Consider the following 25339-nt stretch of genomic DNA (forward strand, 5'->3'; position numbering starts at 1 on the left):
TCATTTGAAAGCTAGAAAGAAATCAAGTATAAATTTATTTTTGGGGATTGAAGAACAAGGGGTAGGACTTGAACTTCAAGGTTGAGATAAATTGGGTCCAGTAGAAATCATTAATCTCTTTCTGATCAATCTGGGATGGATTTATGGAGGATGTGGATTTTTAGGAGTCATCTGTAGAACAAAGAGATATATGGTGTTATTACTAAAAGGCAAAAGAATTCACATAGTTTTAATGTGCAAAATAAGATACTTTTGCATAATTTTCATATTCCACACAAATGTAAAATGAGTAAGGTAAAATAAGATCATATAATATACTTTTTGTCTTTTTCTAGGAGCATTTCACTGTTAATTACCTAGTTTCATTACTCCAGCAGAAATGTATTACCAAATATGAATTTAAAAATCCAGTGTCTTAAATCCAACTTCAATTTTCTAACAAAAAGTGCATATTTGTTTTCCTTAAGAGTTTTCTAAAGGAGTTTATTCTATGTGTATTTTACTTTTTAACTCATGTATTACATTTTAAAGGTTGGAGTGTTGTTTGTTTAGAGCACCTAAATACCCAAATTAAATAAAATCCACTTTTATCTATTTCTATTCCCTTCACTCATTTTAATGATTTGGAAGTTAATTATTAAAATGTTTGAAATAAAAAAAATGTTTGAAATAATTTAGGTATGCATCAACACCCACTAGGTAGAAATGCTGATCAATTCATAATTTCATAAACTTACACTAGGAGATAATGCTGAAATTTACTAATGTATTATATATTTATTATTATTTTATATATATATAAAATAATATATATATATCCTTTAGTCCAGATATATACATATATATATATGTATATAGTTAAGCCAACACAAGTCTCACCTATGAGAGAGCCTTACCCATGACCTAGTTTATTCTTATTTAGGATTGTGCAAATCAGAATCAAGGAAGTCTGCATGAAGTATATTGATTTGTATTTTAGGGACTATTGCATGACTTACCAAAATGATAAGAAAAATCATTAGAAAGTGACATAATTTGTTCTTAAGAGTTCACTTGTGAAAGTTACATAGATAGGAAAACAGATCTCTTGCTTAGCCAACATCACATCATGTTTCATTCCAATAAACCTTATAGAAGAATTTCTGGGATTCTGATGAGGATCTATTGGTCATATTTGTAGAGATATTTACCATGTCACTCTGGGAAGGTTAAACTATTTATCCATAGAAGTTCTACTTGGAAGAGTCTCAATTTTAATTCCTTTCATCTACTTGAAAATGTTTAATTTCTTTGCTCAAATATAAATCACCATTATTTTTTCTTTCACATTTTAGTTATGAAATAACTCCTCCCCTACATATTTGATGATTTCTAGGCCTAATGTTAGCATTTATTTGGATTTTCAGGAATTTTGATTTTTTCATATAGTTCACTTGTGACTTATTAACTGATATATCATTTGACTCACACATTTCATGCTTCATTTTACGTAACTACAAGTGCTCCTTTTATGGTTTCAAGTTAGACTTTGGGACAGAAGGACATTAGAATATACAAAAGCTGATTTTGAAGACAGAGGTTAATGAGGCTGTTTGGTGTGTATGTATTAAAACTCACTTGAGAATTTTCTATTGGTATATAACCCTAAATCCACCATGCGGTAATTGTGGAATCCTACAATTCTCACTTTACATTCAATATCTCTAATTTATGCAGATACAGTAAGCATGAATGGTCTCATGGAGAATACAAATAAAATGCTGTAGCATATTGCTCCTGGTGAAGCAAAAAGTGCTATAACTAAAACACTATATTATTTCTGAATTATTCTCATTGTCATTATTACACTAAACATTTTTGTTTACTTTCTTCTGGAAAAATCGGATAAAAAGTCTGTTGAATTTTTCTCTTAACTGATTTCTCCAAACTCATTCTATTTATACAAACACATAAACAACCAAACCAACAAACAAATATGTCAGGCTACTAGACAACATGTTATAATTGTACCAGCATGATGGTTCAAGAAATTGACCAAAAAAATAAATTTCTAGTATTATTATCTCAAACATGGCACCGTTTTTTTTTACCTTAAAATAAAAATTGTTCAAATTATCCTATGTGTTAACTGTTAGCATGTAATATACAGGAAAGCTGGATATTCATTAAATTTAATATAAAAATTTATTTTAAAATTTTTAATTTCCTTTTTTGTTTTACATGTGTTATATGTGATGTGTGTGCACATGAAATTGTTAATTTTTAAAAATAAATTTCTTGAACCATGTAAGATGTTTAATCACATGAAACATAATAATAGAAAGTAAGAGGGGCACCTGGGTGGCTCAGTGAGTTGTGTCCAATCCTTGATTTCGGTTCAGGTCATGATATCAGGGTCATGAGATCAAGCTTCACACTGGGCTTGGAGCCTGCTTGGGATTCTCTTTCTCCCTCTCCCTCTGCCTCTCCTCTACCCTCTCTAAAAAAATTAAAAATTAAAATAAAATAAAAAATAGAAAGCAAGAATTATTTTTAAATTAGTGAACATTTTCTGATGCAGTACTGAGTCCAGAAATTGTTCTTTTCTTTCTAAAAGCCAAAACAGTTTATACTACACCCTGCACATTTAAAAATTCCCTCTACACACAGACACACGCACACACATACACATATACATGCACTCTTCAAGCAAGTAAGCAATTTTGCAGATTGGGAATAATGGAATGCCTCAAGTTGCAAAATGTATACCTATCCATTCTGTAGTTTCCCCTGAAAACAAAAAATGAAAACAGCAAACAATATAATTGCCAGTACAAAGACAATTCAATGATAATTCTCTACAAGGCATATGGGTTTTGAGCAATTACCAGTGGAGAGCTGAGAGTACCTGGCAAATCAGCAATGATGGAAGGATTAGCCAGGTTAGTGTAGAATATGGGCTGGCATGGGGCACAGAAGACAAGCAGTGGACGATAAAACTGTAGGGTGATAATGGAACAAAGGACCAGGACAATGTATCTCCTTTAATGTTCCTCATTGGGGTTTGCTCATGTCTTAGTGAGGAGAGAATAGACCCTAACATCTGAAAACCACTCTTGTTCTACCTACATGTTATTTAAGAGCAGTATGATATGCTGGTTAGGAACATTGCCTTCAAAGCAGTGAGGCTTGAGTTTAATTTTGGTCTTGCTATTTATAGTTGGGCAAACTGGAGTCCCTAGCATTACCTCTGCACCTCCTTTTCTTTATTGATGACTTGGCAATAATGAAATAAACCAGCTCATTAAGATTCATAATCTTTATTTTTTAAAGATTTCATTTATTTTAGAGCATGCACAAGCAGGGAGAGGGGCCGAGGAGGAGGATGAGGGACAAGCAGACTCTACTGAGGGCAGAGCCTGATGTGGGGCTCAATCTCAGGACTCTGAGACCATCACCTGAGCCAAAACCAAGAGTCAGAAGAGCTTAATCCACTGAGACACACATATGCCCCAGATTCACAAGGTTTAAACCAGCTAATGTTCTTAAGGTACACAATACCTGTAATGGTGCTTCGGTGGCTCCCAGTAGTGCTAGTTATTTTACTCTAAAAGGGCTACCTGCTCAGAAAACTGTTTGTAATTCATAGCATAACTATATATGAGAGGTTGAGTTTATTTTCTATTTTTTCTTAAAAAAATGTGTGGTTGTTTTATTATGAGACACCAAGTTGAATGAATTCCTTGTATTTTTTAAAGAGAAGTAGTTGAGCTGAGTGCAAATAAATCATGGGTTAATAGCCCCACTTCGCAAATGCTACAGGAAAAGAACCACTTCCTTAGGCATATTTTTATGCCACCAAATTGTAGGAAACAACTTTATAAAATAAATAAAGCCAGACTTTGTCTTCTGAGCTAAGTAAACAATCCAAATCCAGTTGATGTTATTTGGATATTTTTTATACCTCATATATCTTACTGATTTTATTTTTACAAAGTGCATAAATTTATCTTTAAATGTATAGATATTATAATTAATGAATGATATATTTTGAACTTCCTTGTTGGCTTCAGGTGTTTTTCAAGACAAAGGACAGGACGGAATAAATAGAGCCACAGACAACCTTCTGATAACTTTTTGTAAACCAAGACAGAGATGGAAATGGCTGTAGTCCAAGCTCATCACACAGGAGATCACACAGATGGGGAGATAAAAATTGTCCATGTGAGCCCCTTGACAATGCGCAGTATTTTATTCAGGATCCCAAGAAGCCACCTGCATGCTGATGACATCACAAAAATAAAGGCCAAGGGCTGATTACTGGGTGGGTGCTCTTTATTATCACATATCAGGTGTCACCTGTAATTTCACGTCTCTGGCAAAGCCACAGAATCCATCTGTCATCTAACCAAAGATCTTAGTCAATTTTCTCTGCTCTTTGGAAACAAGCTCTTATATTGTGTGGGAGTAGTAAGGAGCCAGCCCATTTTCAGAGACTGGCTGTGAAATAAATAGGCCAACAGTTAAGAAAACGAGCTGATATTTTCTACACAGTGCCAGCAAAGAAAATGCCCTATTTCTCTGCAGTTTTAATATATAAAACTATAACTGGTTCAGATCCATAGGGATATTGTTGATGGATCCCAGGATAGAGCCCAGACAGTTAGTGTGCTTTGAGTATGGGAGTGTGTTATAAATGCATCTGTATTATATGAGGCACTCATAGTGGCATACCCTCTAAAGCCTTTGAGCAAGACAGATACTTTATTATAAGGATTCTGGGTGTTTCACTTTCTGTGAACAAGCACCTAAAGAAAAGATAAAAAAAAAAAAAGGGAAAATTTGTCATCTTGTAAGTATACATCTCATTTCCCATGCATTTCCACACAATGTGGAAGGATGCAGAACAGGACCTCTCACTGATCCCAAACCTTGCCTCATCCCCACAAGGCCTCCTTTAAGAAGAATATCTCTGTACTAAAAGGGAAAAGGCCAAGGTATAGAATTCATGAAATGTTTCTGATTCTAGAAATGTTCCACTAATGGCAAATTTAGGAGGAAAGATCTGAAGTAAACTAGGATTATTATGTAGACAAAAAGAAAAATCTGTTTGTATAAGAAGGGTGCTCTGCAGTCTCTGAACACAAAGGAGGTAACTTTTAAAAAATTCACGGGAATAGTTTTTAAAAATCATTTTAGATTTGGCATGCCATTTAAGTGAGAACTTATATTTAAAAAGGGAGAGCACATGTTTTCAAAAGTGTGTAAATGGGAGGATTCCTTATCTGTTCACAGTAAATGGGGATGAACCCTACTTTATGACAAGAGAATATACAATAGTGACACTGGAGATACAGTAGGCTATGCTTTTATGGGGAGTTATATGCTGAAATACAAGAAGTTAGGATTTATCTGGATGAAATGAAAATTCTATAGAGTAATTCCTGGAATTTCTTCACAATGCTGGGCAATCTGGAAGACTTACTATCAAATAAGTTTTGTTATAGTGGGTAAAAACAAATTTTTATTAAAAGCAAATTCAGAATGCATAGTGCATCTCTCAATTTTGAACTGAAGTGGACAATTATGGAGTTGGTATTACAATACATGCCCCATTACAATAGGCTTGATTCTGTAAGAAGCTTTAAATCTCTTTCAAAGTCAATTACCAGGCAGGGTTTCCAGACCTTGCATTTGTCCTAATTATATTTGAACTTGTTGCTGGTTGATTGGAGGGCTGTCTGAACCTACTTAGATGGAGAAATCCAACGCAGAATGAAAAGGCAAGGTGAGGGCTACAAAAGGTCAAAGAGACACCAGTCTCCAGTGGTTCTAGTTTCTAAGAGCTATATGACCATAAGAAGTAAATCCTGAGAAGTAGAACCAGGGAATGTCTGATGGATAATGTCATAGTAAAACATCCAGACTGAAAAACCAGTGCTGCAGAGAGAGGGATGCATTGTGAAAATCCATTATCAGGATATATTTTTAATCATTAGTAATCAATCAGTACAGACTGACCATTTTCCCAAAGCTTCCCTGGTGGCAAGCTTTGCCCTTTGATGATGGGTCTGATTTTGGATAATACTAAAAGCTTTTGTTTGTTTGGTTAGCCTTTATGATTTATTAGGTTCTCATTCCATTACTCTTCATAGATTGAGAATTACCAGCATAATAAAAAATAATTACATTAAGGGGCACCGGAGTGGTTCAGTCAGTTAAGCGTCTGACTCTCAATTTCAGCTCAGGTTATGATCTTATGGGTTGTGAGATCAAGCCCCGCATGGGGCTGGGCGCTCAGAGGGGAGTCTACTTGAGGATTCTCTCTTCCTTTTCCTCTGCTTCTCCCCCTGCTCACTCATGCTTTCTCTCAAATAAATAAATCTTTTAAAAAATAATTACATTGAACATAAAAATTAATTTGAAATACATCAAAATGGTCATCATAGAAATGATACTAAATTGACCACAAAAAGCAAAATTATTCTTTTTTGATACTACACGTTTTTTATATCCATTTGCTCTTCTTTTCACTTTTTCAGAGTCTATCCTTCGTAAACAAATGTAGAGCTTAAGGATACATTTTCCTGGACCTAAGCTTCTGGCTATTGAAACAGATTTTCTTGTACATAAAAAAAATTCTCTTTTACCATGCACCATACTGAGGATAGGACACTATTGTTGGTATTCTCCTACTTAAGAACACACACCTGAATCATCATATACAAAAAGTGGGATTTTTCATATATGGATTCACAAAACCATGGTTGCCAAAGATTGTGCAGTATACATGGTTATTATAAATATATACTATATATAGTGCATGTAAAGCTTATTACCCAACTCTCCAGCCTAAATAGAAAAAACCATACATAAACTTTGTGCCAATCATAACAAAACCAATAAGCCTTTCTGGCAATACACTGCACATACTAGACTGAGACACTCATAAAGGCATGCTTGCAAGAGAGCCTTCAGGTATGACAGATACTTGATTCCTTCTGTACCTTCAGCCTGCTTCCAGAATCCCAGAGCATTCTGCTCCTGGCAAGTCACTGAAGCCCACCTTCTCCTTCCTGCTGTCACTGTTAACTGTACAGCGCCTAGCCCAGCTTAGTTAGGGTTACCAGGGTGCAGGTCCATATGAGGAGCCCTTTCTTCTACTTATTTTCTGTTGCTGTTATTTCAAGTCACTATCACCACTGCTAAGATCTTTGCTACTGTATACCAGCAAGGAACTTTTGTTGTTTCTCTCTTCCTGAGCTCCCAAGGTCATGGTACCATCTTTTCCATGCTGGGGAAAAAATAGAGAACCCACCTTTTACCAAGGACAAGACTTGAGGGGTCCTTATATGACCCATGAGGGGACAGGATAATTTCTGGCTACAGAGATGGGCTTCTTTGTGGTTGGCTGAAGCCAATTTTATTTTATTTTTTTTATTTTTTAATTTTTTTTTGAAGACAATTTTAGAAGCTTATAGCCCCCACTTTTGCAGTAGGATCAAGTTAAGTCCTTCAAACTACTATCCACTCCTACCTTTCCTCCAAGCAGGACTAGCTTCTAAATGCTTTTCCAGGGCAAGATTTCTCCCATGCCTTATCTTGAATTTGACCTTACATCCACCCCAAAGAGACACACAGAGAGACTTTTTTAGACTTACGTACAGTGAAGACAGTTGTTTTCCTCTGACTGACAAAAGAGCATTAACCTTCAAAACAGAATACCACTTTCAGCTGTAAATAGCCATGTTCTCAAGAGTAGGAGATATTGCTTTACTAGTGTTTATATTTTCCTTTCTGTTATTCTCTGCAGTTGTGAGATGGAATTCAAAACTATATTTGAATGCTACCTTGGTAAGGATGTTATACTGGTTAATCAGCTACGATACTGCCTGGTTTGATACCATAAATAAAACAAATACTTTAAAAAAGCACTAACATTTACACACCTTACAAAAATAATATGTGTTTTCAAATTATTGTATAAAATGAAATAGAAACAAAAAACCCCAAAATGCTATTTATTGTTATGGGGCTTATGAATGAGTCTGTATGCTTTTGGTCCATAAATTTCACTTGTAGGAATTTATACTGCAAGCACATTCATGTAAATGGACGTAGATAATATGGTAACAAATGATCACTGCAATATAGTACACATAAAAGTGGAATCTTATGTAGCCCAGTGAGTAATAGAAGACAGATCTATAGATCTATATGTGCCTACATAGAAAGAAGCTTAAAAAATACTGCTTGCAGAAGTCAAGTTGCAAAATATTGAGTATGATTCTATTTGTGTAAGAAAAGTGTGAGCATCTATACACTTGTATATGCACAGAGTGTTTCTAAAACCACATATGATAGGATATTTTTTAACATTTTTCTATGTGGTACTGGCCAAATAGGGAAGACCAGGTTTATGTTTACTTCCACTAGTTAAATATTTTATTAAGGATTTATATAATTTTATAATAAAAATAAACCAATGCACAATAATTTTTATCCACTCCTCAATAAATACTGCACTATTTATTATATTCAGAGAAAAATCTCCATATTTCTTGACACTGGTGAACATTTTTCTTTTTGGATGACCATACATTTTGTCAAGTGAGCTAACTTAGTTCATTTACTTATAATTAATGTGAATTTGGAGAGGTTACTATATAAGCATTAGACTAGTGGTATTCAAATTTTTTAGTCTGGGATGCCTTCTTAGAATTCACCTGGCCCTTTTATTACCTCTAAAAGTCATCTCCTTCACTCTACTGTGATTTTTCCCAGATGAACCTTTTTAAAGGTAAAAGAAATTGAGGAACAAACTTAAAAAAAATCCTCCTAATTTAAGAGAAAAAGATTGAGTGCAAACCCAAGCTGGATTTTAGCTTCTGACTCCAAGCATTAATCATGATTGAGATTATTACCAGTTATCTCCAGTTTCCAGAACTCACTTTGACCAGAACTGGGAGGATAAGATTTGAGTACCTGAGTCCTCCTTCTGAAAGTCTGCCCCTAACTCACTGTCGCTGTTGAAAACAGTTTTCCCATCTGCTTCCAAGCCCCAGGCTGGATTTCTGCTTTAGTTCTTGTTATCCAGATTCTTTTCTAGTACACTCCCAAATAGTTAGGTTTCTGTTAGGTCTGAGGCCTACCTTCTTCTACTTAGGCCCTCTCCTAGGTACCATATTTCTGCTACAATGAGTAGGATATTGCTTCTTGTGAACAGATTTCCAGGCCCTACCTGTCTGCCTCCAGGTATTGTACACTGTCTATTGAGCTATTTAATGTATAGTCAATTGATCTGTGACACTTTTTATTTATTCATCCACTTGCTTACTATAAATATGTATCAAATGCCCACCATGTGCCAGGTACTGTGCCAAACATGGGTATATTGTGAAACAGACTCTGTCCAGTTCTCAAGAAAACCATTTCTCTTGTCTAGTGATTATCAAGCAACTACTGTCTCTCCTTCTCCTTCTTCTACCAATAATAACTCCCCAGCCTGTCCCCTTTCCTCCCCTCCTCCCTTCCCCTCTCACCTCCTTACCCTTCTTCCTCCTCCTCCCCTCTCCCTTTTACCTCCCTCTTCCCCTTCCTCTCCTCCACCCTTCCTCCTCCTTCTTTCAACAGAACTCTATTTTTTCTTTTTTTAAGATTTTTGTTTATTTATTTGAGGAGAGAGAGAGTGTGTGTGCACAAGCAGTGGGGAGGAGTAGAGGGAGAGGGAGAAGCAAGCTCCCCACTGATCAGAGAGCCCAACATGGAGCTCAATCATGGGATCAAGCCCCATGGGATCGTGACCTGGAATCATGACCTGAGTTGAAGGCAGATGCTCAACAGACTGAGCCACCCAGGCACCCAGAACTCTATTTTTTCAAATGAAATCTTACCAAAATTCCAATAGAAAGTAAAGACTAGAATCAGGCTGTGAGTTCACTCTGTTCCTTCTCACTTTTAAATTATTTCCTATAGCACTCTATCTTATCCTGCCAAACTAAGTTCTGTTCCTGCAACAATTTTTCTGGGTTCCTGGCTCACCACAGTGGGCAGGTCTTGATTTAACTTTTTGGCTTTATCTTCATCAGACTTAAGTCCCTGCTACACATATCCAATCATTCCTAAGAGGTGGCATCCAAGTCCAAATGAGAAATTAAGGATTCAATATTACCTCAAGAAGGAGATACTTTTAATGCCTGTGACTTGGAGATACTTCTCAAGTGTAGTAGGGGGTCCAGGGAGGTCACACTTTTAGAATTGACTTCTTTTCTCACTCCTTCTATGAAACTTGGGCCAAATTTTGGTATATGCTTCGATTTAAATATATATGTATATATATAAGCATGTATTTTTCTTTCATCAAGAACACAGAAATTGGAGAAATACGTAATCAAATGGCAATGATAATCCAAAATCCTACTCTAGGGGAAAATTTTGTGTCTTTTACTCTCTACATCCTTTAAAAACATATGAAAAATATTTTAAAATATAAAGGAAAATGTTATTTTCCATTATAATGCTTATCTCTCACTCACTACTCTTTTCCTCCCTTGAAACAGTCTTAAGAGATCTCTTCAGAAGAATAGAATGGACTAACAAAAGGTAAGATTGCAGCAGTGGCTGGAGTGATGATGTCAGGAAAGCATGCGTGCATCTGTCTTTCTAGCACAGCTCAGCTGTTTTACATAGCATTCTCTTTCTTATATATCTCTGTAACATCCTTGGCTTGCCTAAGTCAGGACAAAGCTGTCTGCAGGAAAGCTTCAACTTTGGGGAAAATGAGTAGCACAGTCTAGGATGGTAACATTTTTATAACTTTTCTCTGGGATGAGTCTGCACCTAGAAATAAAAAGAAACCCATGAATGTAAATGTTCCTCTTTGATCACCTGCACATTTCCTTCCTTCCTTCCTTCCTTCCTTCCTTCCTTCCTTCCTTCCTTCCTTCCTTCCTTCCTTCCTTCCTTTCTTCTTTCTCTCTCTCTCTCTCTCTCTCTCTCTCTCTCTCTCTCTCTTTCTTCTTTCTTTCTTTCTTTCTTTCTTTCTTTTTCTTTCTTTCTTTCTTTCTTTCTTCTTCTTTTGTCCTTTTCTGCAACTACCCTGAAAGTAATCCTGGGTTTAAGCCATTAAAGAATTATAAATAAAGGGAGACAAAGTACAAAATCCACTTTCCAATTAATATTCCTAGTAATTGTGGTGTAATTTGGGTGCTTCTAGTAAATGGGGACCATAATCACAAAGATTAATGAGGGCTACCAAAGGTGGAAAATCCAGATGCTGGCAGGGTTCCCAATCTCCAAGACTGAGTGAAAACAGCAGAGAAATATGAGAGTAAATATGATAATTAATTGAAAGGTCATACTCAGTGTCCAATTTTGAATTTGTTTTTGAAATGTGATAAACTTCTAAATATGTCCTTAGATTTTAAAAGAGAATTCAATCAATAGACAAATTTACTGAACATTTCCACTGTTCAACAGTGAGCTAGGTGGGCAGTGAGTGAGAACAGGGAGGGCCTCGCTCTCTAACCTCAAGGTACTTATAATCTATTCAGAGAATAAGAACCAATATATATTAAATAATAGTTATCAAGACAATAAACTGCCACTAAAGCATCAAGTTGGGTCAAATAAACATCAGTTTCTCAAGGGTTGGATCCATATCTCATTTGACATAGAAATTGGACTGGCACAGGATAAATGTTTATCAAATATATGTTTGGATGAATTAATGATCAAAGAATTGGAAAATAATGAGAATAGGGAAGGAATTGTTACTAGAAGGGAATTTTTAAAAATGAATTAATTAGCAGGATGAAAATAGAAACACATTCCCAGTAAGTAATCTAAAAATAATAGATGTGGGTTTATAGGATAAAGGTCAGTCTCATTCAAATGGAATTGTGTTTATTTTGATTCAACAAAGCATAATACTGTGAATCAGACTAGATGTTAATGATGTAGAAATAACAAAAAAAAAATGTATGTTAAGTTTTCAAGACACCCTGGTTCAGTGGATACATAGTGAGGAGCTTTGAAGCTAAGGTTGAAAAAGCATATGGTAAATCCCAATGAGACAAACTTCAAAGTCTAGACCAAGAGTTTAGATTTCATATAATCTGATTTATTTAATAGTAGGAACATTCTGTCAGCATGATAGAGACATAATGAAAGATGAAAATCATTTCTAAAATATTAGAAGAATGAAGCAGATAGCTACTACTCTTGCCATCCTACTGTAGATATACGGTTAGGATTTCTTATATGACATACATAATTTTTAACAAAAATATTAATGGTTCTTATTACAGAACTACAACATTAAGAGACTTACTGTAATTGTTCATCTCTGTATTCAGTGCATATTTTCTGTGTGAACTGTTTAGTCCAGGAAAGTAACCAAAATTACAAACAACAGATGCAGACTCTCTTCCATTGGCACACTGCTCAATGTGTACAAATATCTGAGTATTTTTCATACAGTACTCAAGCTTATTATGTGGTCATTCAGTCATCTTAAGAGGTCTTGAAAGAACAAGGCAAGTGGTTATTAAAATGCTTTGGGTTAAAAAAATGCTTTGGGTTGATGGTGCATTAACATTACATGAATGCAAAGCCTTTTTATTTTGATCAGAAAATATCATTTGATACAAGCTCTGGTTTTAATTTACACTTGCTTGTTAGTCAACAAAGTTTGGTGAAATTACTCACTATAATTACTTTGAGAATGTTTCCATTTCTTCATCTCCAAATTGCTATGTTAAAAGAAAGATATATCTTCCAGGCATGTTATCTCAGAGTTAGCCAATCAGATTAAAAACTTTAGTCTATTAAATTATTTTGAAAAACTACATTTAGAGGCAAAATTCCAGGGAAAGAATGAATACATTCAACTTTATCTAATAGATTAGACACACCCCATCTCAATTGATGACTCTCCAGGACGTCGGAGGTATATATCGTGAGATGGCTGAAGTCAAGGGTCAGTCGAAGACAATGCCATATTCGACTGACTTTTGGGCCAACGTTCGGTACTGTGTCTATTCTTGATTGTTAGTCCCTGTGCCTGGCACTAGCAGGTTCTCAAGAGCATGTGGCATTATCACAATATTGGTAGTGTTAGGAAAAGACATAGCAAATTAGGGAAATTTACAGATGGGCCTGATACTCCAGATTATCAGCACACTTGTGTTGTTGTTAAAATAAAATACTCTCCAACTGTTCCATAGTTCTTTTGCATTACTGCTAAAGAAAAGTGTATTATGTAGGCAGAATTTTAAGCCCAGCGAGCATAATGATAGTGATTTGTTCCATTTTAAAGATGAGGTCATAGTAACCATGACACTCCATATTAAAAATATTAATTTACAAAAGCAGAGGTTGTTTAAAATTAAACAATCTTTTTTCTTTACCTATTTCCTAATTTCTTTGGGGTTACTTGAAATTTGGTATGATTGTTTTGTTTTTTTTTGCAAAGCATACTTAAAGCCAAGTATTATTGCATAAGAGGTTTCAATAACTTTGAAAAGTCATGGATTTCCTTTCATGTATATGTGAGCTCAAGGTGCGTTTTCCTGACCTCTCTCTTGTGTTCATCTTCAGCATTAGTGAGGCTTTAAAAAATACATGAGGAGAGAATTTCATATGAATCCTATGAAATCCACTTTACTTCAAGTCTGATAAACCAGTTCAAAAACAAGAAAAAATTAAGCTTGCATCTGAAACAAAAATCAATACTGTGGCACATTACTAATCAGATTTATGTAATCAAGATTTTTGGTAATTTGGATTTCAATACATGGCCATAAACATGCCACAAAGATTTTATAGCACAGTTGTGTGTATCCCTTCTTATGTGTCTGGAACACAAGCATGGCAGCTCTTCCTGTTGTCCTGTTTGCTCTGTGCTTAACCAAAAATAAAAGAACTGCTAAGTTGATAGTGGTTTTCTTATGAACAGGCATGAGAGATCAGGCTTGGCCTCAATACTAACCAGACCTTTAGTTAGTCATTCTTTAGTCATAGCTCTTCTTGACAAATATGGAAAGGACAAGAATCTTCAGATGGCAGGGAATAGGTACTCTTCCACAACTGTTTTTCCCTCTCTTATTATGACTTACAAAATCCATATAAAGCTAACTTCTAGGATGAAATCTCTGAAGCTCTGAACTCTTCTCCTGTAGGCAACATTATGAAAATGTAGACTCCTTCTCATTGCTCTGTCTTCCCAAATCTGATGAATCTGGCATTTTAAAATGGAAGGCTTTGCGTTTAATTCTGGGACCTGGTTCAAAGTTGATGTTAAATAAATTAATATGGAGAAAAATACTCTAGTAAATAAGCTTGTAGTAGTAGGTAGCTGTTACTTTGGTGAAAATAATTTATGTGCTTTTCACCATGATTCAAGCATTATTTTAGACTTAAGAGGGTTAGTTTTACTATAAAATATCCTGCATTTTAAATACCATTTAATTATGATTTGCTTCCTTGGGGATTATATCATCATGTGATTTAATTTGGTATATACCCTAAGGGGGAGCATATTTCAATCATAAGATATTTCTTCCAGAAACAATGATAGTTCGATGATTTATTTCAGGATGCTGTTATAAAGTGGCTTATTCAACAGTAATTTGAATGCAATTGAGTTTTAAAATATAGATACCCCAAAATGGATGAGAAATAAACATGTGCTTTTGTGCTCACACACACAAAATCATATTTATATATATTTTCAGTCTTTACCTTCAGTTATTATATCTTCAGAAAAGAACTTAGAAAGCTGAGAGCTATGAAACATATTATCTCTTCAAAAAGTTCATTTTTGGACAAGTATCATTTGGATGGGGATTAACTTAATCAGAGATTTTGAATCTTCTTTACTTTAATTTTTAATCTCTTTTTAAAAAATATGTCTGAATCTTTAAAAGACCTAAACTTGTAGTCACAAAGCATTGCTTCAAAAAAGGGGGAAAAAAAAAGAAGAGAAAGTTTTTAAAGCAGCCACCGGCTGTAAGAGAGATAGTGCAGGCAGCAGATTTGTGACAGAGTGGAGCATGAAACCCATCAGCTGATGAGTGAAAATCCCTGGTTTCTAATTAATCGAGGTACACAGGCCAAGGGATGAAGAGGATCAGGGAAATGAAATCAGGAAAAAGATACCATCAGTCATTTCTGCGGCCCATTGTCATACTTCAGAATCTGCTGTAATGAATCACTCAGGCATTCCACAGATACATTCAAATGGTGAAGAAAATTCATTGTCCGGTGAAGAGCGTTTGATAAAAATCTTTCTTTTCCCCCCCTCTTTGTCAGAAGCCTATGATCAGAAAAGGAAATCCAGACAGCACAACAGGTGTGCTTTTTGCAAGCCTGGTGAAATCTGCAAATGAACCAAGTATGGAAGAATTTTTTTGTACTAATTTTTTTCCCAAAAAATATGTATGGGGAGGGGAGGTGAGACAGAGCATCCAGCAGGAGGGAAGCTTGGTACTGAACCGGATTGCAGAAAGTGTTAAGATTAAGAGAAGCAGAAAAGTGAGTCCCTTCCTGCGGTTGAGAAATGCATGTTCCTGTAAAATCTTAATTAGGCAAATAGGAGAACATATTGGGAAATGTAGTAATATTTAATTTAATTTATCAAGTGGGATGGTTCCTTTGAAGAACAATCTATCCAATGAAGAAAGCATCATGCATTAGATCCTGGGCCTGTGGTTTCTGAGATTTCCCCGAGAAAGGGTTTCCTTTAAAGTCAGTGAGATTTAGCTATGATGAATGCACATTTCAGCCTGAAGGTTTTGTTCAAAGGTTTCCTAATTCAGGCCTGCATTCCTCCTGGGTTATAGCTCACTTTTGTGGTGGTTGTGTATTTTAATGGAGAAAACATTCATCGTGGCACCTAAGATGCAGTATCGGTGTATTTCAACTCTGCAGCAACTTTGTGACTGCAAACAAATCCTTGTAGCAGCTCCAAGTGCTGTGTGGCATTAGGTGACATGCAAAGATAATTGTTTTCAAATAATCAGGTACTGTACTGAGACATATAAGGATGGCTGATTCATTTTAAATTTAATTACTATAATATAGGGTCTCGCTGTCTATATTATCAATCACCAAGACACTTTGGAGTTGATAATATTAAAATTGCAACAATAATGAGAATTCTACTTCATGATGAAAATAATTTTAATCATGGGTAGATTACAAATCCATTTACAGTTACGGTTACTGAGAATTCTATTATCTACCTTCTCTTGTAAAAGATGTTAAGACATGTTTTCAGAGAGTATAAAAGATTATATAAGTATACTGTTTCTGTAAAGTTGCAGACACAGGATTTCAGGCAGAAAACCTTGAGAGAGCTTCCATACTGTTAAGGCTTGTGGGGTGGGATGGAGAGCAGAGGAGGTAGCTGTGGTTACAGGTGGGCATAAAGCCCTAGGTCTTTTTGGCTCCTGTTTGTCTTACTCTTTCAGCCAAATCATTTTTGAGAACTGCTTTGTAACAGGCACCAGGCTAAGTGTTGGAGATGAAGCAGAAAACAAGCAGTGTGATCCTTGTTCTTATGGTGCTCACAGTCTAGTTTGCTTTGGTGACTGCCCTGGCCCTTGAAGATGTTTGGGGTTTTAAATGGAGTCCAATGAAACACCCTAAATGGGCCTCGGCAATTAATGGTCCTCAACTGTGGCTGCGCATTGGAGTCACCTAGGAAGCTTAAATACAGATATAGACATACAGTAATAATAAATACATGTCTTTATCTGGGTCCCATGCCCAGAATTTTGGTCCGAGGTGGAGCCCAGGCATAAGTACTTTTGAAAAGCCCTCCTGGGATTATAACATGCAGCCGGGGTTAAGGAACGTGAGACTACCCAACAAGGATGCCATCTAAAAGGCCAGCATTCTGACTATTAATGGAAATCATTCTCTGCTCCTCTGGTAAGGCTGTAGGAAATAATTTTCCAGTGTCTCACTGACTTAAACTAGTTCAGTATTTTGATCCTAGAAGAATATCAGTTTGTCAGGAGCCCAAAACTCCAGTTAACTTATTTTGCGGAGTAGATAACTTCATATAAGACCTTATGATTACCCTTGTTCTGACTTCACCTCCCCTTCTAATATCAAAAGTAGTCAGATTTGGTCTGATAATTGGTGTAAGCAAGAGTTACTAATTAGTTACTAAGAGCTTCTCGTTGATTATTCAAAATCTTTTAACTGGTAATGTCTAAGACGTAGGTTTTTATATACCCTCGTTGTCGATTTAAAAGCTGAGTCAGAGAAGATATTAAATGTGTTTGAAGGGACTGAATTGTAGGAGGTAGGAATTCAATGGTAATGTGTGGTCAAATTATCTCAGCTGTATTCCCCTATTTGCTATGTCTGTGTTCCAAAGTCCTTGGTAGATTGCATTCTGCTCTGTCGTCTCTAATTTATGCATTTGAACATTTATTTCTTGGTGTGGGGCTACACATTTGAAGTACTTCCTATTTATATTTAGTTCATTTAAAATATATCTTGTATGTATACATTTATAAAATAACTAGACATAAAAATCATAACTTCTACTGTCACAATTAGGATTTTCTTTACCTATATTCTTTATTCTCTTGCTCTCTGTTGGGATTCCCTTTCTCTTCTCTATCTTTCTTCACCCTTATCCCTGCCCACTCCCTTGCTCCAGTATTTTTTTCATATTTTATTTTCTCTCCACTCTCTCAGGAATTAACAAAGTCAATAACCAAAAATACTCCCAAACATTCACTTGATCCCTTTACTCAGTCTTTGTTTTTGATAATACTCATGTGGAGTAGAGTGTGTGAGTGTCTATATGCATAGACATGGAAATAATTAGTTTAAAAAAATCCATCTATTACCCTCACTGTCACTTAAAGCATTCCCACAAGCGTGTAAACTGCGCCCCACACTGGTTTCCTGCTTTGGTGGAACTCTATGAATAAATTACATTTTCAGAGTCTGCCAGCTTTCTAATTCCAGCTTACTGCACTTTGGAACAACATCTTCCCTTCATATGTTGCATAATTTGTCTTTCCGGGTTTATTTTCATTTTTCTGTTTCTCTAGCTCACCAATAACTTTTGCTGGAAGAAATGGTCTCTCTCATGGCCGGAGCTTCTTGGGACTTATGCCTGCAATTGGGTCAAATTATCTAGGTGACAAAGCAGCAAAACCTACTCCGATGGCATTCAGTCAGGAGTATCATTGTTTAACATTTGTGTTTGCATGCTAATTTTCAGAACTGACAAACACATGGATACAAGTGTGAGATTAAATTTTATTTTCTTTAAAGCAATAAACTAGGTTCAATGTAATGTCTTTTGGCATTTAGAGAAATACAAAGCACTAAGCTGTCAGATTTTACAGTAACAATGAAGAATTGTGAATTCTGATTTGGAGGCACAAACGCTGCAATCATTAACTATATATACTTGAATTCATAAAGTACATTGGCAAAGGGAATAGAAACCAAAAGTTGTAGGTGAGTGAAATCATTTGAGAAGATGAGCATAGCCATTGCATAGCCCACCACTTTGATCCAGTCATTTTGCAAAATGAAGGTTATTAGGACAGGCTTCATCAAAAAACAAAAAGTGACCAGATAGTCCACAGGTGATCAGTTCCAAAGCCTTCCCCCAGAGTCAGCCCTTCAAATATTTATCATATATGTATGTATGTTTGCTTGGATCATGATAAGGTACCAATTTGGGATTTTTGGAAACTGAGCTAGCATGTCACCTGAGACATCTGTCTGATTTGGATTGAGTTCAGAGAAGCAAAGTGTCTTGAGAGGCCAAAAGAGAAAGAGAGGGTGAGAAGGAGAGCAGGCAGGAATTGGACAGCCCATGTTGCCAGCTCTAATATCCCAGTGCAATTATTTTGTGGACATCCACTCCTTGCCTGCACAGGAGATAGGGCTATAAGTGTATGTTATTTTTTAATTACAAGGGGGGTAGAAAAAATCCTGATGATGGGCTGGAAGGTGCCATTGCATTGTTATTTTTTCCTCTCCCTTCGTTTGCTGATTATGTGAGCCGGGCTCCTTTGCTAGCCGATGATAAGCAGAATTTCCATGTTCTCTGCATAATTAATCCATCTCTGCCTCTCTTCATGCCAACTCGCCCGTTATCGCCGGCACATGCCTGAATTGCAAAAGAATCCGCTCTTCAATTGGAACTTATTGATATTCTAAGAAAAAAAAAAAGAGAGAAGGGGGAAAAAACTGAAAATCCTTAAGTTTAAGCCGCAGATTTTTAAATGGATTAATTTCGCTGCAATCGCAGCCATCTAAGGCGGGAAGGCAGGCAGAGCAAATTGAAAGCGTCTCCATGTTTGCAGAATTGGGTCCAGAACGCTGAAATGTACTGGCACAGCTCTCTTTTAAAGTCAGAAAATTACCATTCATTTACATCACATGAAATACTTTTTTATGCTAGAAATATTCAAGAGACGTTCTTTAAATGCCTGCTAATGCTTGATAACATTTCTAACTTTCAACGATTTGCTAGACTTTGATATGACATGATAGGAATGCCTTCCAGTAGAGAATATTATATCTCTCTTTATCACATATTAGATTACATCATCTTTTTTCTTCATCATCCCCAAGTAGTCTTTAAACAATGAAGTCTGTCATTGGTTATGTAGGATTTTGTATGCTGATGGAAGTCAAGGTTAGTCATTTATTTTTTGTCTACCTACAAATGAAATGCTTGTTTTTGTTTAATTTTCTTCTTCAAATACCTAGAGACCTTGGACAGTAATAATATAAGAATAATTGTAATAATTTCTCAGTAGTCATTGTTTTGACTATTTTCCTCAGCCTTATGATAAGCTCCTAATTTGAGAGACTTGATTCCTTCTCATTTTAACTTGTAAATAGTTACACTTTGAAATCTCCTTTGGCTTAGAAAAGCATCAGTAGTTGATGTCATTCAACAAAGTGTACTGTCCAAGAATCACAAATGCATAAACTTCCAGCTGCAGGATTCATGCAATTCCAAATAAAATTTGCTAAATGTTGCTTAGTTGTTGATGTCTTATATTTTGATCTTTAAATCTGTTGTATGTTAATTCCCTGACTCCTGGCATCCAGCACTTGCCAAGACTGAAGGTTTCCTTAATACTCTAGTTTAGCTTCAGCAATGCTTTTCTTCCTGTGTTTAGATGCTCACATATCTGCAGTTTCTGCTGGGCTGCACAACAAAGCTGATGTGCTCTTTTAGCTGAGAGAGAAGAGTTGCTAGTATCAACCAGCTAAGAAAATGGGAATATAAATATCTAAAAATATTCACCAGGAAGTGGGTCCTGTGCATTTTGAATTCAGTAGAACCTCAAAAGGCAAAATAATAATAATCATATTTAAAAAACTGACTTGAGGGATACATTTCTTAGGGAAAACTAGACAGTGAGAAGTGATATCTTTGTGGAGATATTAGTTATGAAACAAGAATCTTTATAACTATAGGCCATCGTAACATAAAATACTAGCATTGGGCACGAGGGTCTGTATTATTATTGAGTGCTTTAAATGTTAACATTGTATTTTTCCCCCAGAAGGAAACCAAAATGAATAGAGAGGAAAGAAACACATGTAAAAGGGAGATTTTTTTATAGTCATAGTAAAATAATTAACATAGTGGTGAATACTATAAACATAAAAACAGCTACAGTATACAGTTTTAACTGAGTCATCTTAATTATAAAATCTTATATAATTCTTAGGCAACCCAGAGCTTGGAAATAGAGGAAACTGCTAGTTGCACATTGAGTAATTTTGTATAGTCAGCTAAACACTTTAAAGCAATTTTAAAAAATGAAATGAAAAATGACCCTTCTTAAAATAGATGTAGCAAAAACATTTCAACCATAAATAACATTTTCACTGACCTTGTATACCCTACCCTTTCATTTAAAGGCATGAATTAAAAGGACTTGAAAATTGCAGGTGTATATGGGGAGAGAGAGAACTTCTTCTGGGCATTCTGTTTTGAAATAAAAATCGTGATTTAAAAATCAAATATTTTCTATAGTGTGCATGGAGTTCATATTTTGAATACTTTAGAGAAGATAGCTATAAATGTGATGGGAATGTATGTTTTTATAAAATTATATGTTCTGTTTCTACCCTAAAATTATGATTTTTAATATACAATTAATAGGTATAACAGTTCACACAGTTTAGCACACATTTTTCCTGTGAAATACAAGTTATTATAGTTTTATTATTACATTGTAAATTCACTGGATATTTTAAATGAATGTAAGGTATCACATTCCTAATTATTACCATATGTACAGATCACAACGAGAAGAGTGATGCAAATGGTTTCGAGATGCTCAGTGTCAGATGACAGGCTAAATCAAACAGCAGTGATTCACTCTGAAGTGGTGACGGCAAATACGATATGAATTAGCTATTTCACTGAAAAAACTAAGACACTGACATGGATTCATAAATGATGAACTGACTTATAATAGAAACAATTGAATGGATTTTTTTCTTTCTTTTAAATTTAAGGATGAATTGAAAAATGAAGAAACCTATTACAAATGATTTTCTTGGTGTCAAAAATTGCTAAATAGTTCCTTTTTTTGACATTAGGAGAATGAGTGACAGCCTTTTATTTGTATTGTGCATGATGGATGGATCCCTTCATCGTCTCCCTTCTCCTTCCTCTTTCCTTTTAATTGGATGGAATTGAACTATTTACCACCTCTAAGTTGGCTTTTTGCTCATGAGTTACCACCATCCTATGCTTATTCCAAAGAGCCAAACATATCAATTACATCTTCCTCACAGACATACATCTTCACAAGTGAACTATCTAATGATTCTTTTCTTGATCCTTTGCCTTTTCTTGTACCAACTCCAATGGGTTTAAACTCATTCAGTCCTGGGAAAAAAACTTAATGGACTTGAACACTTTTCCCTTTTCTATTCAATCCTTTTGGGTCAGGTGGTTCTTGTGATAAGGAATAAGTTTCAAAGAACCTTTAATCTCTTCTGTTTTGTACCCATACTCTCCATTATAATTGTTCCTCTCCTCAGCTTCTCATAAAATATAACCGTGGATCACTGAATATTGGCATTCATCAATTAAGAGGCAGCCATTGAGAATCTCCTGTTTAGTCTCGCGCTGCTGTATGCATTAAGGAGACTGGAATTTTGTGACTTGCCGAAATCTGTTATGTGGTCCTTTCCTAGCAACAGTTTGTGGTAAAATATCCATAGTTTTGCTTAATTCTAACAAAATACATTCCAATTATTCTTTCATATTAACCTAGAATTTGTTTCTTTAGAGATACTGGAAGATGTTTTCCAAATTGGTGATTCTCAACTATAGACAGCCTATATATATGTTATCTTGATAACAGGCAGTCAAAGTTTTAAAGTATAGTATAGAAATATGTATTTTAAAATAGTTGAATCACAGTCTTTCAGGAAACATAAAGTTGTGCTTTAAACATGCAAGAAGAACTGAAAGGCCTCTTCCAGCTACCTGACTGGAGAATGATGTGTAACCAAACATGGTTTCCTACTTTAGAAATCACCCTAGGATATTTTCCACAGCATTCTGGACACTAACTAAAGTCCTTATTAACTGAAAGAAGTTTAGATGTTTTCTTTAAAACTATTAAGAAAGCAGATTAGAGAAAAGACAGCTGTTGTTTCTAATTCTGACTGATCACTTGTCATCTTTATGAGATCAATAATGAGACCTCAATTTCCTCATTTGTAATGATTAGAAACATAATACCTATATCAAAGAGTTGTTATGACAATAAAAATATTAAAACACTATATTTCCTGAAACATAGGTAGTGTCATGCAGTTAGCATCCTTTCTTGCCAATTGGTCATTACTTTATATGAGACAAATACTGGAAGAGGAGAGGGAGTAAAGTAAGAATCAGTGTGTGTGTATTCTATTACTTAAATGTATCAGCAAGTATCAGGTACTTCTATTCAAATATTAGGTAAAAATGAAAAATTTCTTCATAGTCAATGGTCTTTTCAAAGCTTTTTCTCTAAGAGTGGGAATAAGACAAGGAGTCTTACCACTCCTTTTCAACATAGTCTTGGAAGTCCTAGCTAGAGCAATCAAGCAAGAAAAAGAAATAAAAGGTATCAGAATTGGAAAGGCAGATGTAAAACTGTCTCTGTTTGCAGATGACATAATTTTAGATTTAGAAAATCTTAAAAACTCAACCAAAAAACTGTCAGATCTAATTAATGAATTTAGTTAAATTACAGTGGGCAAAATTAACATTGAAAAATCAGTGCAGTCATTCTGGAAAACAGTATGGAGTTTCCTCAGAAAGTTAAAAATAAGACTACCTACAATCTGGCAAAATACAAAGGATACAAAAATACTGAATCAGAGGGATTTATGCATCATGATATTTATAGCAGCATTATCAACAAGAGCCAAATTATGGAAAGAGCCCAAGTGGCCATCAATTAATGAATGGATAAAGATGTGATATATATATGTATATGTATATGTATATGTATATGTATGTATATGCATATGTATATATGTATATAAATATCCATCAACTAATGAATGGATAAAGATGTGATATATGTATGTGTATACATATACATATATGTGGGTGTGATATATGAATATTACTCAGCCATAAAAAGAATGAAGTCTTGTCATTCACAATGACATCGATGAAGCTAGAGAGTATTATGCTAAGCAAAATAAATCAATCAGAGAAAGACAAATACCATGTGATTTCATTCATATGTGGAATTTAAAAACAAAACAGATGAACATGGGGGGAAAAGAGAGGCGAACCACAAAACAGACTCTTTACTCTAGAGAACAAACTGAGTATTGCTGAAGGAGAAATGAGGGAATGAATTAAATGGGTGATGAATATTAAGGAGGGCACTTGTAAGAAGCACTGGGTGTTATATGTAAGTAATGAATCACTAAATCCTACACATAAAATTAATATTACATTGTATGTTAACTAACTCGAATTTAAGTAAAAACTTGGATGAAAAAATCAGTATCATTTCTATACACTAACAATGAATTTTCTGAAAAAGAAAGAAATTGATACCATTTAGAATAGCATCAATAAAATACTTAGGAATAAATTTAATTAAGGAGATGAAATATATCTATTCTGAAAACTATAGGATATTGTTGAAAGAAATTGAAGAAGATATAAATAAATGGAAAGATATCCTGTGTTTATGAGCTGCAAGACTTAATTTTCTTAAAAGAAATGTCAATACTCCCAAAGACCATTTATAGATTCAATGCAATCGCTATAGAGATTGCAGTGGTGTATTTTGCAGAAGTAGAAAAAAGCACTTTTAAAATCTATGTGGGAACTACAAAAGACCCCAAATAGCTGAAGAAATCCTGAGAAAGAAGACCAAGCAGGAATCATCACATTTTCTGGTTTCAAGCTATGCTATAAATCTATAGTCATCAAATGAGTGTGGTACTGGCATAAAAACAGACAAACAGATAAATGGAAGAGAATCAAGAGCCCAGAAATAAACCGAAGTTTATATGGTCAACTAATATTTGACAAGGGAGCCAAGAATGCTCAATAGAGAAAAGACGGTCCTCAGTTAATAATGCTAAGATGATTGGATATTCATATGTAAAAGAATGAAACTGGATCCACATCCAACAGCACTGACAAAAATTAACTCAAAATGGATTAAAGACTTAAATGTAAGACCTTAAACCATGAAGCTCTTAGAAGAAAACATAGGAATAAAGCTCCTTGACATGGGTCTTGGTAATGATTTATTTGGATGATACCTAAAGCACAAACAACAAAATAAAAGACAAATGGGACTACATCTAACTAAAAAGCTTCTGCACAGTGAAGGAAGCCATCAACAGAGAAACTACAAAATATTTGCAAACCATATATCTGATTAGAGGCTAATACCCAAAATATATAAAGAGCTCCTACAACTCAATAACAAAAAGCACCAAATAACCCAATTTTAAAAAGAATAGACATTTCTCCAGAGAAGATAAGTATAAAAGGCCAACAGGTATATGAAACATCACTGGTCATTAGGGAAATGCAAATTCAAGCCACAGTGAGATATCACCTCACACCTGTTAGAATGGCCATCATTAAAAAGATAAGAGATAACAAGTGCTGGTATGGATGTGGAGAAAAGGGAATGTATGTGCACTGTTGGTAAAAAGGGTAAAAATGGGTGCAGCCACTACGGAAAATAGTATGGAGGTGTTTCAAAAAATTAACGATATGATCCAGCAATTCTACTTTTGGGAATATATCCAAAGGAAACAAAATGCTAATTCAAAAAGATGTCTGCACCCTCGTGTTTATAGC

At 35.1% G+C, this 25339-nt stretch overlaps 1 long non-coding RNA gene across 9 annotated transcripts in view; it reads left to right on the forward strand.

Annotated features, from left to right (window-relative positions):
• LOC119863982 overlaps positions 1 to 25339 on the forward strand; it is a 191556-nt gene that overhangs the window by 72297 nt on the left and 93920 nt on the right. For all 9 annotated transcript variants that reach the window (XR_005368498.1, XR_005368494.1, XR_005368499.1 and 6 more), the window contains exons 3-4: positions 4053 to 4303; positions 10539 to 10581. This is a non-coding gene — a long non-coding RNA (uncharacterized LOC119863982). The remainder of the gene's footprint in view (positions 1 to 4052; positions 4304 to 10538; positions 10582 to 25339) is intronic.

Source organism: Canis lupus, chromosome 13 (assembly GCF_011100685.1).
Source record: "Canis lupus familiaris isolate Mischka breed German Shepherd chromosome 13, alternate assembly UU_Cfam_GSD_1.0, whole genome shotgun sequence".
NCBI lineage: Eukaryota > Metazoa > Chordata > Mammalia > Carnivora > Canidae > Canis > Canis lupus.